The 17425-nt window shown below is 25.8% G+C and overlaps 2 long non-coding RNA genes across 31 annotated transcripts in view; both read right to left on the bottom strand.

The window, feature by feature from the left end:
* LOC147809981 (uncharacterized) overlaps positions 1-13983 on the bottom strand; it is a 32134-nt gene extending 18151 nt beyond the window's left edge. For 10 of the 21 annotated variants that reach the window (XR_015433998.1, XR_015433997.1, XR_015433993.1 and 7 more), the window contains exons 1-6: positions 12939-13195; positions 11887-11962; positions 5984-6144; positions 3803-3916; positions 2117-2197; positions 1122-1228 (exon numbers count right to left, since the gene is read on the bottom strand). This is a non-coding gene — a long non-coding RNA (uncharacterized LOC147809981). Of the gene's footprint in view, positions 1-1121; positions 1229-2116; positions 2198-3802; positions 3917-5983; positions 6145-7202; positions 7350-11886; positions 11963-12938 lie in introns of all 21 variants that reach the window. The other 11 variants (XR_015434002.1, XR_015434003.1, XR_015434001.1 and 8 more) reach the window with 7 other exon arrangements.
* A 1785-nt stretch (positions 13984-15768) lies between these two features.
* Positions 15769-17425, bottom strand: part of LOC147809980 (uncharacterized) — a 29053-nt gene continuing 27396 nt past the window's right edge. For 4 of the 10 annotated variants that reach the window (XR_015433980.1, XR_015433981.1, XR_015433982.1 and 1 more), the window contains exon 6: positions 15769-16237. This is a non-coding gene — a long non-coding RNA (uncharacterized LOC147809980). The remainder of the gene's footprint in view (positions 16238-17425) is intronic. The other 6 variants (XR_015433991.1, XR_015433988.1, XR_015433987.1 and 3 more) reach the window with 4 other exon arrangements.

Here is a 17425-nt window from a genome sequence, read left to right as displayed (position 1 = left end):
CAAAACCGATATAAAAATTATAGATCTTAATTTATACAAATTAAAATCATAGACACTAATTATTAACACAAAATGACAAAAAGTTTGAGAAGGAAATATTTTTCGAATTTTCACTGATGACCTGCGTGCAGTAAATTTTACAATCAAGGAATCAAGTAACACAAAACTTTGATTGAAAATAAAAATTATTATGCGACTTCCTGTTTTTACATTCCATGATGTGGGAAAGGGTTGAAAGTCAGAACAGAAAAAACCATCGAACATCACAGCTGTGATCTGCTAAAAAAATTCATCAAAAACCGAATTTGTCTTAAAATTGGGCAGATGCGCATGCTGGAAGGATATATATATATATATATATACACACATATACATACATAAATCTAGCGTATATAAAATGTGTCGCAAAATTCAGAATTTAAAAATTAATTAACTAAAAATTATTAGCACAATAATGCTTTATGGGGCTAAAAGTACAAAATCTAAAATTTCATAAAAATAATTGCAAGTTTTTTTTCTAACTTTTAACAAAATAATATCAATAGTTTTAAGAAAATACATATTGGTAAAAATTTTCAATACTAGTAATATAAAGTTTTAATTTAATAAGATTACATTACAATCACAAATATAAAACTGTTAATATAAATATTAAAAACTTAGATGCCAAAACTGTACATGGAAACCTCAGTTTAGTTGATACAATGTATAACTGAACAAAAATTAATTCATGAATGATTCCCTCCCCCCAACCAATAAGCTACAATAAAAAAAAATTTTGCAGCTTCTGGCAATAATCTATCTCTGGATTTAAAGTTAATTAGAATTAGTTTTTTTTATAAATTTTGAAAAGTGCATGATAGAAAGTTTTTAAAAGCAAGGTGATTTTGCAACATCCCAAGTAGAAAAACAACAAAAAATTTGAAATTTTTATAGTTGGAAATTGATATTTGTTAACTGGATTTCCCACTTTTTTTTCATTTTAAGGATTTGCCTGCTTTGAAAAGGCAAACAAAAACACAAACAAACAAAAACAAAATAGTTTAATTTTAAGAAAATCCTTAAAACCAAATAGTAAATTAAAATCAAAGGGAATAAAACAAGAAAAGAAATTATTTTACCAATCGTTTTTCTTAATCATTGTATTTACATCTGTCTCATAATCACATAGCAACTTTACAATTTCCCAATGATTAGCCAATACTGCCCAATGCAGAAGTAATTTACCCTTGAAAAATTTTATATGTACAATAAAAAACAAATCATACAATAATAAAAATAATAATAATGAAATTTTATATTGATGAACAATTTCGAAGAAACATGCAAAACATGAAATAATTCATGAATCAATTCATAAATAGGGTGTAAAATGCAAAAAAATAACTGCTATTTTATTGCTATACAATAATAGAAGTTCAAAAATGCTAAGTGTAAAACACATTTAGGTTATTGAAAAAATACAAGAACTTTTAGTGAGGAAAGAGTGCACACGTGAAGTGTATATGCATATAATTAATATTATAAATGTTTTAATAAAAAATATCGATGTGTAGTATTTATTATTTTTTTTAAACTTTGGGAATACAAACCTTGATATATGATTTTAAAATTGCCTAAATATGAATCTGAATGTAAGATGTCTTAACCACACAGATATGAATTGCGATGTATAATTTTAAATTGTGCAAATACGAATTGCAAAGTGTGGTTTAAGATTTACTTAAATGCAATTTTAAACCACATTTTCATACGTAAGAAAAATTGCCACAAATAAATCTCTTTTTTAAAAATTCGAAAAAGCGGAACTTTATTATAAAAAAAAATTTAAGATATTCTTTATTAAATTAAAATACAAGCGGAATTCCACCAAAAAGCAGGAAAAAAAACTCTCATCCCTGAAAGTTCTACACAATGCAAACCACTACGCGAAAAATGACATTAGAGCTAATTTGAATACACAAACATTAATTTCTATTAAAAGATTAAATTAAAAAAGATCTTTTTTTCAAATTGAACATTGGAAAATAACATTACTTAGAACTTATGCGTTATAAGATGATATTAATATAAAAAAATCAACACATTTCTTTAAAATATATAGTGAGATTTTTACCCAAAAGCATTCTGAATGTTTGCAGGCATTTCTTTGTGGAGTAACATTTGAAATAAATATGCATGTCCTTCTATGGCACACCTAAATAAAATCATTTATATTATAAACAATTATTTACATATTGGTCATTTTGATCAATTCTTGGTTTATTCCTGTTATAAATTTGATTAGTCTATTTTGATTTAGACATTCTATCCCATTTCTTACTTTTTGTTATTACAGTAACTATGTTTCAATAGCCTTAAATATAATTTAGCTTTGTTTATTAAACTATTTATTATTTCAGGTGACTGAAAATCAGGAATTTTAAATCATTTAAAATTCCTTAACATAAAACATACCATAATCAGTCAAATGACCGTTTAAGAACTTTTGAATCGAAAATGTGCTTATTATCTTATCGTTTTTGCACATTTGACTACATGACTTTTTTTAACAATTATATACGGTTAATATTTTATTATAAATTTTTTTTTTTTTTGTATTTTGTCTGTTTCAAATAATACTTGTCGTATACCAATTTCTACCACAACCAGTCATTTGACAGGGAGAAAAACTAATTGCTTTATAAGGTTATCGAATCAGAAATTACAATACAATGTGTGTTCAACGTATTGCATTGGATGAGTTGCACATTTACGCAGACTGTTGCATGATTAGTTCAATCAGATTAACTGTGACTTCAAATGTCGAGAAAGTACCAAAAATTTTAGATTGGCATTTTTGTGTCAGAAAAAGTGGCAAAAACTAAATGTTTTGGTGAGTAGCTTATATTTTATTTTGATAGCTTTCCTTAATTTCTAACTAACTGTTAGTTTTTACCCAGAAAAATGTCGAAACAATCAAGACAGCAAAAGTTTTTAGAAGAAATAATATTAACTATAAGAATAATTATAAGCATTATAATTCTTATAATTATAGAAATAATAGTAATTAGAAGAAATATGTTTGCGAAAAATGTACAATAAAAACATCCTGTATATGTAAAAAATGACTCAAGCAATGATTTAAAAATTCTTTTTCTTTGTGTTTGTAATACATAAAAATTGGCAATACACAAATTTATTTAATTATAATAAAGTTTTTTTAGTTTTATTTCCTTCCTAACATCTATCTTTGATACATTCAATCAAGAAACATAAAATCTAGTCATTTGACAAGCTATGGTAGAAATACGCATGTATTAAGTGTTGGTGCAGGATAAAGGCAAATTCTATTGCAAAAAAATAATGCACGATTTTTAAATTCAGAATTATTTAGTTCAGAACAGAAAGTAAGATAATTTTATTTTGTTGCATAAATGAACAAATAATGTGAGTCTAAGATTAGGATATAAAATTTTGCTACAGTACTGTCGCCTTAAAAAAATAAAGACGCTTCAATTAGTTAATCTTTCTTCATAGTTCATACCAATATTTAGTTCAAATTTGAAAAATTTTATTAATCCAATATTTTTAAAATCACTGTAAATATGCCACTAATATATTTTTTAAATATGTAATTTAAAGGATGATAACTCAATTCAAAATTAAAAAATTCTACGATATGAGTAATGTATTGATAATAATAGATTATCTTTAAAATCAAATGAAAGAGACAAATCAATAATTGTGAATCTCTAATCTATAAGAATTTGTGACTACATTTGCTAAAAATAATAAATAAGGGTATGACCCCTTAACTCACAGGCTTTCAGCAATGGCGTCATTCCACATTTGTCTTTCTTATTGATAGGCACGCCATGCTTTACCAATAACTTAATTGTAGATAGATGACTTTTCAGAGAAGCATAATGAAGAGCTACAAGATAATTATTTAGATAAAATTGACTACTTAAAGGTAATTAGATAAAAGGTTGTTTAAATATTGCATAAGCACTCAGCAGGAGAGAGGGAGTTTGCCATCTACTTATTTTTGCTGCCAAGGGAGGAGGGGAGTTAAGACCAATGCGTGTGATATTAAAATCATCTTAACACAATACAGAGTTTTGATCTTCCTGAATTAAATGTAATTATCAGGGGCTCACAGAAAAACTCAAAATTATTACATGTTCAGCTGGGCACGTCTGCAGAATATGTTACATTGATCGAATGAGGCTTGGGAAAAATGCAGGTAATTTTTTATCTAATTAACAAAAAAAAATTGCTAGAAAATTTTGTGAGGATAAAAAATGTGTCACAAAATAAAACAAATGTAAAAACATTGTTACAAAATTTTTCTCTGTAAAAATAATCAATATATACATTTTTAAATTTTGTTTTAATATATTAACTTAATATGGCAGTTTTTTTATTTGTTATTTTTAATTCCTAAATTTTATACAGAGTTCCCATTCAATTTCAGAAGAAAAAAAGAGTTAGTGCTTTTTAGAGTTAAAATAAAATTCCCTGACAATACCAGGTTTTAAATGTCCATGGGTTTATAAGCAGACCTTGAATTTTAAATAATTGTTTTAAATTAAATAATTATTGTCCTTCGTTAAAAAAATATTATTAAAAATTTTAACAATATACAAACTTTACTTTCTAAATATAGTTTGAAAAGATAATTGTAACATGAGTATTATAATTATAAATTTAGAATTAGATTTATAATTATAAATTTAGAATTAGATTTATAATTATAAATTTAGAATTAGATTTATAATTATAAATTAACAATAAATTTAGGAGAAATTTCAAACCAAAAAAAAAAAAAGAAAAAAAACTTTTCTGGAGAAATATTATGGGAAATATAAAATGATCTGATAATTTTCTGCTCTCCTGGGCAGGTCTACAAAATATACCAAACATACATACATATATATATATATATATATATTTTAAAAACAAATCAGAAAAAGTAAGCATTATTATCGAAGAAGTATTACTTTACTTATTACTTAGAAGTATAACATGAAGGAGTGAGCATAAACATGGATATGATTATTTTGTATGTTCATTGAATTTCATCAAAGATGTGAAACAGATGCTAAGTTAAAGTTATAAAATCAATTTCTACAAATATATATATATATATATATATATATACATACATATATATATGTATAAAATATGTATATATATATGTAAAATATGTATATAAAATGTATATATACAGTCAAACCCCGCTATAGTGAACACGGTTTATAGTGAACTCCCGGATATAGTGAACGAAATGTTCGGTCCCGTGCCTTGCTATACACGTATAATGTTATTCTTTGTGGATATAGTGAACCAAAAAAGTGAGGAAGTTGGATATAATGAACTTTATTCTGTCTTCGACTGATTTTTTTTCCCATTTTTTTTGTAGTAATTTCGAAATTTCTTCTTCAAAATAAATACATATACCGATTTTTAAAATCATCTATAGAGGGGAATGTAGCGATAAGCATTTTTTTCTTGTTTGCTTCTTTTATCTCACTTTCCCATCCCTAAATAAACCAAGCAAATGTTTTCAACCCAGGCAGATGATGCACCTGTAAGGTGTCAGTGAGATCAATATGCATTTTCTGTCAGAAGGAATGAGTAAATTATTCATTATTGGTCAAAAGCGGAATAACAGAAATTCAGGAAAAATTATCTGAGAGTCGGGAAGTGTTTCCATATCTGATGCTGAGGATTGCTCATCAGCTAAAGATTACAAATTTTTTTTTCCGTACGCAAGATGAAGAGTAATGAAAAATAACACATTTTTTGCTACTACATAATATTTTTCAGTCATTTATTTGAATAATGTATAATAAAATGGAGGATTTTGGGAACCATCAGTTAAATTACCTGAGTAACGGATACAGTGAACTCCCGGTTATAGTGAACCGATATTTCGGTCCCTTGAAGGTTCACTATAGCGGGGTTTGACTGTATATGTATAAAAGAAACTTAATACCTGTCAAACCATTTTTGTCAGAACAGTCGAGTACAACTCCATTCTTTGCCATAATTTCAATGATTAGCATTGTTTGCAGCAGCCCATAAAATTGCTTTCCTTCCACTGGCATCAGCAATGTCATAAATGAAAGATCTCGATAAAAATGTTTCCACAACTTTCTAGAAAATATACAAAACAATTCTTAAAAATTTCAGTAGCTTCAAAAACAAAGTGTTGAAAAGAGATTTAACTTGAACTTTAAACGCATCGTAAATATTTAATAACTTTAAATACACTGAGGAAAATTCATAAAAATTAAAATTTCTCAGCTGTATCTACAACATGTTAATTTAAAGACAGTTGTTACACTTAAACTTTAAAAAGTTAATGAGAAGGAAACTTGACATAATTATACATCTGATTCATTGCAAATGTTTCTTTTAAATTTTTTTATACACTAAATCATGAAAAACATTATTTTTAATTGTTATTACACTAAATTTTTATTTATAAGAAGGGTGAAAATAATTAGAAATTATTATTTCAAGAAATAATACTTAAAGTTTTTTTTTTCCATTTTGCCTACCATTTTTATTATCCATATACAAAGGGCTCACTTAAGTCCATACTTACCTTCTTAACTTTTGCCTGGATGCAGCAAGTTATAAAAGCAGTGTCTAGGTATAATAAAGTGGTTATGCTCTACAAAACCAGAGCTTGTAATTAACATAATTAGCTTGTTTGACAAAATAACATATTTAGCTTTCTTAAGAGTTTTGATTAGGGAAGCATATAATTTTGTTTTATTTGATCCATTATATTTATAATCTCATCAATAAATATAATTAGAAATATATAAATTTAAAAAATGATAAATTTAAAATATGATTGCCTCATTTGAATAAACATAAAATGATATGTATACCTGGTTATGTTTTACTGAGTAACATGTATAGCTGCCAACATGAATAGGAAAAAAATCCAGTAGATTTTATCAAATAAAATAAATTTCAAGATAATGTACTATAATATTTTATACATATGGAATTTTAGAAGTTTTTATAGTCATCAAAATATAAAAACTGCTATATTTTGCAGTTATGATTTACATTAAATGAACTTGATTGAAACTAATTATTATAAGTGAGGCTCGCTTCCTTATGTATTAGTAATATTTATTTAAATATTCAAGCAAGTAATAATCTGTGCAAAATTTTTATTTTCATAGGGAACTTACTCAATTTTAGGAATTTTCTAAAATGTATAAAAACCATCAGAATTTTTATTAAACCAGTGGACCAGGGGAGACTTGCAAAATCGAGTAATCTCCTGGAAAATCGAGTAGAGTTGGCAACTATGAATATGGTAGGTAATTGTTGTAACTCTAAAAAAATTAATTTAATAATGTTTAAAACTAAAATAATCTGTAAAATGTTTACAAAAATAAGGGTTAAGTTTTAAATTATTTATTGGTCCCTAATTACATATCTTCGTTTTTTAAAACTGAGAAAAATATTTTTTTTTAACAGACATTCATTAACATACAAATAAAACACCCATATTGAAAATTTATTTTTCTTCAGAGAAATTAATAATTTATATTAAAACTAGAACTCTACTTTGCATTAATTTAAGTAAAAATTTCATCTAGAGAAATATAATTGCTCTTTTTGACAAATTTGAAATATATTTCAGAACTGAGAAAGTTTTAATTTAAAATACAAGTTCAAAAATCCAAACAAGGTTAAATATGTTTAAAAAATATAACCATATCTAATTATGAGGAAAACTTAGCATTTATATTATATATTTACTACTTGGCATTTATACCATCATCATACTATACTATATATAAGGCATTTATACTTAATATTAGCATTTATACCAAAAATACTATATCTAAGTATAAGGGGAAAAATTGAGTTAATTGTAAAAAAATAGCTTAATAAATGAAAAAAAAACTACATAAATTATAAAAATAATACCTATCATACCAAATGCAAGAGCAAAAATTTAAGAATTTCTAAACTTTAGTCAAGTAAAATAATGAGGGAAATAGAAGATGAAATAAGTAGAGAACTTATAAATGAACAAAGAAATATGTTTCAAAAATGCAATCATGCTGATAATGAGAAAAACAGATATTTTGAATTCAGTCAAAATGTTTTAGCCTTATATAGATATAAGAAAATCACAGCTACATAAGTGACAAAAATAACCCCCAGAATCCATAATAGCATTCAGCATTTCTTAGTTTTAATTATTAAGTAAATTTATGGAGAAAAAATATGCTAAAGTAAGCAAATAACATATCTATGATCATTGTGAATATGTAGAAATACAATAAATAAAATGTAAATGAATTTCTTACAGCATAATTAATTGCTCTTAATTAATTGCTAATGAATTTCTTACAGCATAATTAATTATGAAAAGCAGCATAAGGTAAAGGAGTTGCACCAGAGTCATCAGCACTAGTGTAAAGGCTCTTTTTCAATAAAATATCAGCAAAGCCTAATGCACAAAAATATGCATCTTCAAGATATTGCCAAATAATAATGCCAAAGACTTAACTAGTTAGTGAAAACTTGACATAGAAAAATTTATCTATCCAAAGTTGATCAAGATTTGGCAAAATGATTTCTGAAAAAAATCAGTTATCAATCAAAGTCCTGTAATCACATTGCTTAATATCAAATAAAAACCATTTTTTAAGTAAAATGCTTAGATTTCTAACTAAAATGGATAAGACTATTATATGATTATTACAAACTAATCCTTGATTGAAAACAACCATAGTAATTTTTATTCAAGCTCATCATCTTCATGAATTTATATGTGCAAAGACTTACAATTTGTTAGTTAGATTTCAAATCAAGAAAAAATTATTTAAAATCAGGAAATATAAAAAATAAACTCTTCCAATTTTCACATGACAGAGCAAATCAATCTTCCTTATTTACATGGATGTAACTGAAATATGTATAAGTATTAAACAGCAAATTATTACATATATATATATATATATATATATATAATATATATATATATAAAATCAACAAATTGCAAAAAACTTTTTTTAAACTTGAATTTAACCTCTTGCCTCTGGAATATATTTGGGAAAAACGCGCCAAAAAAGAAAAAAAATGTCTCTTTAATTTTGCTTCTTAATATCATCAAAATGTTAGAAATAGAAATTTTTTTATAAAAACAAAATTTTAAGTGAAATAACTACCATATTCAATATTTTCACATGAATGGGAAACGTTAATGTACAGTAATTTTTCTCAATTGTCTCATTTTGAAAAAAATGTCTCCTTAATTTTGCTTCCTAATATCATCAAAATGTTAGAAATAGATAATTTTTTCATAAAAACAAAATTTTAAATGAAATAACTACCATATTCAATATTTTCACATGAATGGGAAATGTTTGTTGTAATTTTTCTCAAATTACAGCAAAATAAATCAAATGCCATAAATTTCAAGATAAATATAATAAACTAATAGAAAAATATTATTATTTATATCAACTGTCATGAATTCCATCCAAGAGAAGAACAGCAGAATTTGAAAAAAAATCTGACAAATGGCTGGAAACAACAGAATCTTTCTCAGGAAAATTCAAAAACAAGTATCACCATCCAATGGAAAAATAGTAAATTACATATTATGCATTGGAATTGAAACACCGATTTTTCTCTTGCGCAAACTCATGCCAGTATTCTAAAATTGGCGCATTTGCCTTACCCGAGCAGAGTTCAGGCATTACAGGCAAAGGGTTAAATTATCAAGTGAATATTTTAGATTTAAATAAAAATTATTTATTAATGTTTTTGTATAAAAATATTTATAAGATTAATATTATTGATTATATAAAGATGTGTAGATATTTAAACAAATTAGGAAAACACTAATAAATTCATATTACAATTACTGAATGGCCTATGTTAAATTTTTATTAAAATCTGTAATTTGGTCAATATTTCTTCAATGAAAAAAATTCATTATTTTTGAAATGAAAATACAAGTATTGAAACTAAACATTTTTGTTAAAAGTAAAATGTTCCAACATTCATCCTATTTTATAATTCAAAAATTATTAAATGTTTAAATTCAATTATTTTTTTATATAAAATGGACAAAAATATAAATTGCATAATTTAGAATTGAAAAATCTGTAACATAAGGTTTCTTCCTGTATTTGCTAAATGTTAAAAGATTGGAAGCTCCTCGATTCATTCTTTTTTTAAGATCTTGCCATTAAAAGATATTCAGTTTTTTCTTCTTTCCATAAAACAATTTAAGAGTGCAGCAAATTTCCATGAAGAATGTGGTAACGTCATGATACAATAAAAAGTCTCAAATTTTTTACTTCATTATATAGGGCAGTTAATCTCATAATTAAAAAGAAAATCTTAAAAAGTCCTTATTAAATCAAATTAATCAAAGGGAGAGTAAAATTTCAAAGTGCTGCTTGTTGACTGCTCTATGAGTGCAAGAATCCAGCACTGTATAAGCGAATGCAGATCCACGAGTCATTGAAATGATTGGTGCTTCTACACGGTTCTATAATGATACACAAGAACAGACTATGGCTCAATGAGTTGTGAAAATCCTTAGTAAAACATTGTGAAAACCACGCTTTTTGTTATCTATAGTGACAATCAATGTGGCAAAGAAAAAATTTAATTTAGGAAAAGAAAAAATTAAGCAATTTTTACAAACACCCAATCTAAAAAGCATCTTTAAGCACTTTTTAAAAACGTTCTGTCCCCTGTCTTTATTCATTGATCAATATGCCCATTGAAATTCTTCTTTATATTCGTAGAAAAAACAAAAAGAGTTTTGGACAATTAAGGTTTTTAAGTAGAACTGATCAAATGCCTGCATTAGTCAAAAGCAAGAATGTAATTTGATATGATAGAAATGAGATTAATGAGATTTTTGTTCATACATATTTAAAGTTTGGTTATAACTTTGCTTACATACATCTGCTGACGAGATTTTTTTCTTTTCTTCCATGTTGGATATTCCCATGTTTCAATGAATGCGTAATACCTTTTTTTCGTGTTCCCTTTGTGATTTATTGTGTTTTTGAAACAACATAAATTGCGTATTTGGAACATTATAAAGCTGAAGCCGAATTACTGGACAAATGAATTTTGTTACTTTAGTAATTAGTTATAGGATGTACTCTATTCAATGACGAAAACAAAAAGTCTAACTAAACACGTTAATTGATATATAGGTGAAAAATGAAAATTGTGCTTGCTGCTTTGGAGAGACAAAACTGATTTTTGAAGACAAATTTAGCACCAAATTGGGTTTAAGCTACACTTTTTGCTCAATGAACATTAGTTCATTGAGCAATGGTCATAAGTTCATTGAGCATTAGAAGCTTTGGAACAGCTGAGAGCAATTTAGAAGAAAATTTTTTTTTTTCATTTTTGAGCAGAAAGAGCCAAAATTTTGTTTTAAAGCCTTTTGAGCAGCTGTTCCAATTCAAAAAAGAAAACTTACATGAAAAAATACTATGCAAATGCTGTTATAATATACATGCTGCTGTGCTGGAAATTTTTTGCTACTGGTATGAATGTAAGTGAGCTATTGTAGAGTCCCTTACTAAAAACATATATGTCTTACTACAAATGTGCGTAATCGTCATAAAAAAAAATTTCCTGTGTTTATTTGTGCAAATTAGATTAGTTTAAAAGTTTTCTTTGAACTGCGTCCCCTCTCAGTACATAAACAAGTTACACCATATAGAAAAAATTTTTAACATTGTTTACAATTGTTTGTCATGACTTTCAATTAGTAAAATGTAAATTGAGCAACAAACACAATGCATGAAAACAGTAATAGCAAATAACTCACAAGACGGAAATACAGTTTAAATTCATTTTTAAATCAATTTTTACCTTTCCTAGCACCTCAATGTAGAGGTGTGCTAAATATATTATCTAATACATCTGTGTTGCATGTTTCCTTTGAAACCTAAAAAGGGAAAAAATTTAAATAAATTTGAAAATAACAGTCAACTATATATTGGCAATCGGTTCAAAGAAAATATGAAACTATTGTCAACTTAGTAAACTGATAAATTAAAAGAACAACTTTTCTCAGAAAAATTCTTATGAATTGTTAGAAATTACAGAAGAGGATCTCATTTTTCAAAAAAATTAGACATATCTTTTTGCTAATACTCCTAAAAGAACAGCTAAGCATGAATCTTTAAAGCTTGTTTTTGTTGTTTGCAATAATGGATACAATGTGAGGATAGCACAGTTTTGTGTGGCAAACAATATTAATATCTAAAATATCATAAGAAAGTTGTGATTAAAACTTTATTTAAATTAATTTCTATCAGCAATTCTTATAAATAATTCAGGGCAATATCTTTTTGTCTTTGTTTCAGTGTTGTTGATTAATTTCTTAATTTAATCCTCTATAATTAAATAATAAATTTTCTATCAGATATTAAAAAATTTAGATGTTGTTATTCCAATACGGAAATTATAAAGAATTTTTTTTATTACTTTTCTGTTTCTGTATTTTAATTTAATCTAATCTTTTTAATAAAAAAAATATAATATATATGTGATAATTTGTTGATATCACATATCTAAGGGTCTGTCCAGGCCTAATTTACTACCTTTAAGCGGAACCTCACAAATTCAACTTTAGAAAAAACAGTAGTTTCACGAAATACTTTTGCTTAATTTTATTTTTGTATCACGTGAGAAACGATAAATCCATATTTTTACCACATTTCTGTGTTAATTTTTTAACATAATTTTTACAAATTATGTCAACATTTTCACAAAATAGGTATCTCACAGAAAAACCTAGACAGACCCCTGATATCAGTCTATATTAGTAGCTCCTGGACAGGTATTATTCACAATCTGTACAAAAAATTAAAGATAAAAAACAACCTTAATTTAAATTTTTTTAAATGTTTCAAAATTACCAGAAAGCGAACTACTTCAATGTTTCCAGCACCTACAGCAAGATGTAATGCTGATCTACCCTCATAATCTTGCCAATTTATAATACTTCCTTCCTTCTAAATTAATTCATAAAGCAAATATGTAGTTTTAGAAGAACACAGGAGAAAGTAAACATAAACAAAAATAAATAAGACTCTCTCATAATTTTGCCAATTTATAAGGTTTGCTTAGTTCTCCTAAAGATAAAATAAGTATTCTTTCTTTCTTTTTTTTTTTTTAAATAGATCAAAATGAAGTAAGTATTTTTTAAAGTTGTTCATAAAGTCATTAGATATTTTTAAATGAACACAGAACAAAGTGAACATATACAGAAATAAACAGAATTCTCAAAATAAATAAAAATATCTCCTCAGAATCTTGCCAATTTATCGACTGTCGCCTTTCTCCTAAATTAATTAAGTTAATACATATTTTTTAAATGAACATAGAACAAAGTGAATGCTAGGAAAAAAAACTGAATTTGCTAAATTAGTAGAATTGTCTCTCAATCTTGCCAACATATATACATATATGAATATAGGTTATAGTTTTATATATATATATATATATATATATATATATATATATATATATATATATATATATATATATATGAATATAGGTTATAGAAAGTTAAAAGGCACATAAAAGGGAATATATATCTTTTAAACACAAGGAAGTGAAAAAAGAATCTGAAAATAGATTTTTTTTTCTGCTTCATAATCATTATTAATCCTAAACTTTAAGAAAAGTGAGATGGGCACAGTAGGCCTTGGCCCTCCAGGGGCTGTCACGTCACTAAGTTTAGTTTAATCATTATTTATAAGAAATCCCCCCTTTCTTAAATTTATTCATGAAGTGAAAAAAATATCTATTTTTTAGGAAAACACTAAATATAAAAAATATAAATAAAGTTAGCAAATCTTAATTTTAGATTACACATCGCTGGCACCAAAATCACAAATTCCTCAATTATTAACACAGTAGATTTGTATTTTTAGCACGGCGCAAAAGATATATTGTTGACATTTACAACAAATGACAAATTAAATCGAGGACTTTTTTCTTTCTTTTAAATTAGTGAATTTATTCATAAAGGGAAAATTAATTTCGGAAGAGGTGTTTTACCCTGATCATGCATAGATTAGCATCCTACAAAAAAAGTATTTTAAAAGTAATAAACAAGTAATAAAGTTTATAGTGAGATTAATAAAATCAAAGATACTCAAATTTCAAACAGAATAGAAATTCACCATAATTTCCTGTTTTATCCACGAAGGTGAACAATCTGTAAGGGCAGAAATTTCAGTTAATAAATTCAGTTCTGTTAATAAACACCACTGCCATATAATCTGTGGATTATATGGCAGTTTGTTTATTGCACCAATCTACTTTTAATTATGTAAATAAAAAATATAACAATGTAACTTTAATATATATTTAAAAAATGTGAAAAAAATTGAGTATGTAAATTCGGAGATGAGAACCAGAGCCTGATTGAAGAGTTTTTCGAGGGAAAATATATTTTACAAATGTTCCTGTTCGCAACTAAAAACTTGCATATGGGTGATTCTTTCTAAACATGACAATTCGGACCAAAAAATTTCTTCAAATTTAAAGTCTTCAAAATTATCTAAAATTTTTTTTGTATACTTCTTTAGTTACACTTATTAATATCTTACACGTAGCAGTGTAGTTTGTTGACATTTTCTCGAGAGAAACAAAATACAATAGAAATTCATCATATCTTGAATGCCAGGAAAATGATATATTAGCTTTGAAGTTTAAAAAACAGTCATTTTAAGTTAATAGTAAGTAACTCATCTTAAGCCTTTATGTTAGATGAACCTTAAATTGTTTAAATTAATTATTTTTATCCACCATAGGAAGAATCAAAAAAAATTTTTGTTGTTGCTGATATGTACAGAAAAAAATTGTGTATAATAATCAATTATTAGATAAATAAATAACTTTGATTACACTCAAGCATATTATAATCATACATAAGCTTCGTATTAGGTTAATATTTGCTTTCCCTCCTTACTTTATTAGCAGTTAAAAAAAAATTCTGGTAACACTTCAATGTTCTGGCATTCATAAGCCAGGATAATGACAAATTCACCATTTTATAGCATATAGCCTTACTTTAATTTAATATTTTGGCTTAAGACGTTTATATTCTGCTGAAAACTATATAAATTATGTAATTTTAAAAAAAAATGCATAGAAATTTTTTGATGAATAACAATTTCTTACGAGCTTTAGCATGTTAACTAAACATGTGTCTATAAAAAAGAATTCAATGTTTGTAAGTGAACAAAAAGAAACCATAAAAATCATTCAATTTGACAAAATATATTAATAAATTCTTTTGCCAAAATTAAAAGTATTCCTAGTTTTTTGTCACAAAAATATATATGTACAATTGGCAATGTAATTAAAATGAAATCCAGCCAAGTAAAAATATGTAAAGAGCACATTTTGAGCTTGACTATTGTCATATTTTGTTATATTGCGTCTGAAAATTTCCCAAAAATAGTTTTGAAAATTGCTTGCTGATTTAATGGGGAGGTATAGGGTCTAATCCTTTCATATTACTTCTAATTCAATGTTTCACACTACATTAAAAGAATTTTCTTAAGCACTAGTTAATATTCATTAATTTTCAGAGTTAAGAATTGTTAAATGAAACTGTGTAATGTATGGTAAAATGAACTATAAAGAATAGAATAAAATCAAAATTTTCTTTTTATATAAAATTGTTAATTATAAGTATATAAAATTGTTAATTATAAGTGAAAATAGATGTTTAGAAATGGGTAAAAAAGTTGCAAAAATTTGCTCATTTCTATTAAGAATATTAAAAAAAAGTTTGTCAAAGGCTGTTAAAAATTTCACAATATTTGAATACTCATAAGAAATTAGATTTTTTTTTTTAGACATAAGTCATGGCCTGTATACTAAAACTTATTTAAATTTTGGGACAAGTCTTGTGAGCCCATACTAGGTTCATTACCAATTCCAATAGCAACATATGAAGTGGAATCTCTATCATGGACATTATAAAGAAAATAAACAGAACCTATCAAAGCTAAAATTAGTATTTCTTGTCTATAGATTCATAATAGTTTGAGGAGGTCATCATAACACGTTTTAAGAGAAGAGCTTTGAGGTCAAACTTTGCAATGAGCTGATAGAGCAATTTCACTAATCAGATAACAAAGAACTACCATATCTTTGCCTCGTAAATAATTTACAGAAATGTCACTGATCAATAGTCCTACAAAAATTACATATAAATTTATTGAATAAATAATTTTTATCAATTATAATTTATCACCAGGCATTAATGACATAAAAGAATTTATTTCATGCAAATTTAGTACACATAACACACATGATCTTATACATAATTTAAAATGCATATACCATCTCTTCAAGTTTTCATATTTTTATGTTCAAGACTTATCTAGTAGTCAGTAAGAAATTACACTCTAATATAGATGATACGGTTAAACTCAATGTTATTAGTTTAGTACATATTTGAAAAAGATTTAAAAAGCGTTTTAGAAGAAAAAGTTCGATTATCAGCACCTGCCTTTAAAATTCCAGAGAATTATAGATAAATAGTAGCACTTAATCTTTGGTATGACAGTTCATGTTAAACCACGACCTCCTAAACAGTTCAACAGCAAAGTATTCTGCCTTATGCCTTCATTGTTAAATGTTTTGGTATTTATCTAAACCTCATCTATCCATTTATCTTCCTCATTTTTTTTTACCTTGGCATTGATCATTAAAGACTTTTTTGTGAATTGGGTGTAATCCATTCTCTCTAAATGTCTTAAGCATAGGATTCTTTTTAATTATAGAGAGTTTTCCCACATATCATTAACTCTGGCTGGTCTAAAACTCAATTCAGATTATTCTGTTCCGAACATCTTCTCCTATTTTGAGGTCTAGGTCCAAGTCTCCCCCTTCAAAATAAAAACTGTTTCTATGATCACAACTTTATCAAAACTAAGTTTCATTAGCCATGGCTTTAGATCTTATTAATTTCAATGATTGTACTTGCAGATACAAAATCAAACATTAATGTAAGTGCAGACTTAGCATTGTGAATCTGGAAGCATAAACTATGTATTTCTAACTAGAATTTTTATTGTAAAATTTGTAATTTACAATAATAATTTTATTGTAAAATTACTATAGTCAATTTTTTAACACACTGTAGTATTAAAAACAAAGGGGAAAGCGAGCCTGAGAAATGTTGTATAAATAAATAAAATTATTGAAAATAATCTTACATACATAAATAAAACTAGATAACACAATTTCTCAAAACTGCTAAATTTTTACTTACATGTATTCAAAGTATTCTATTTTCAAACAAACATATAAATATTCAAAGATATTTGAATGTTAATTTGTAAACAGAGAAGCTGGTTGATGGGTAAATTTTTTGATT

Source organism: Parasteatoda tepidariorum, chromosome 5 (assembly GCF_982258835.1).
Source record: "Parasteatoda tepidariorum strain Cologne lab strain chromosome 5, Ptep-v5.0, whole genome shotgun sequence".
NCBI classification, from domain to species: Eukaryota; Metazoa; Arthropoda; class Arachnida; order Araneae; family Theridiidae; genus Parasteatoda; species Parasteatoda tepidariorum.
The sequence above is the reverse complement of the archived record's forward strand: the minus strand, read 5'-3'. Positions and strand labels throughout refer to the sequence as shown.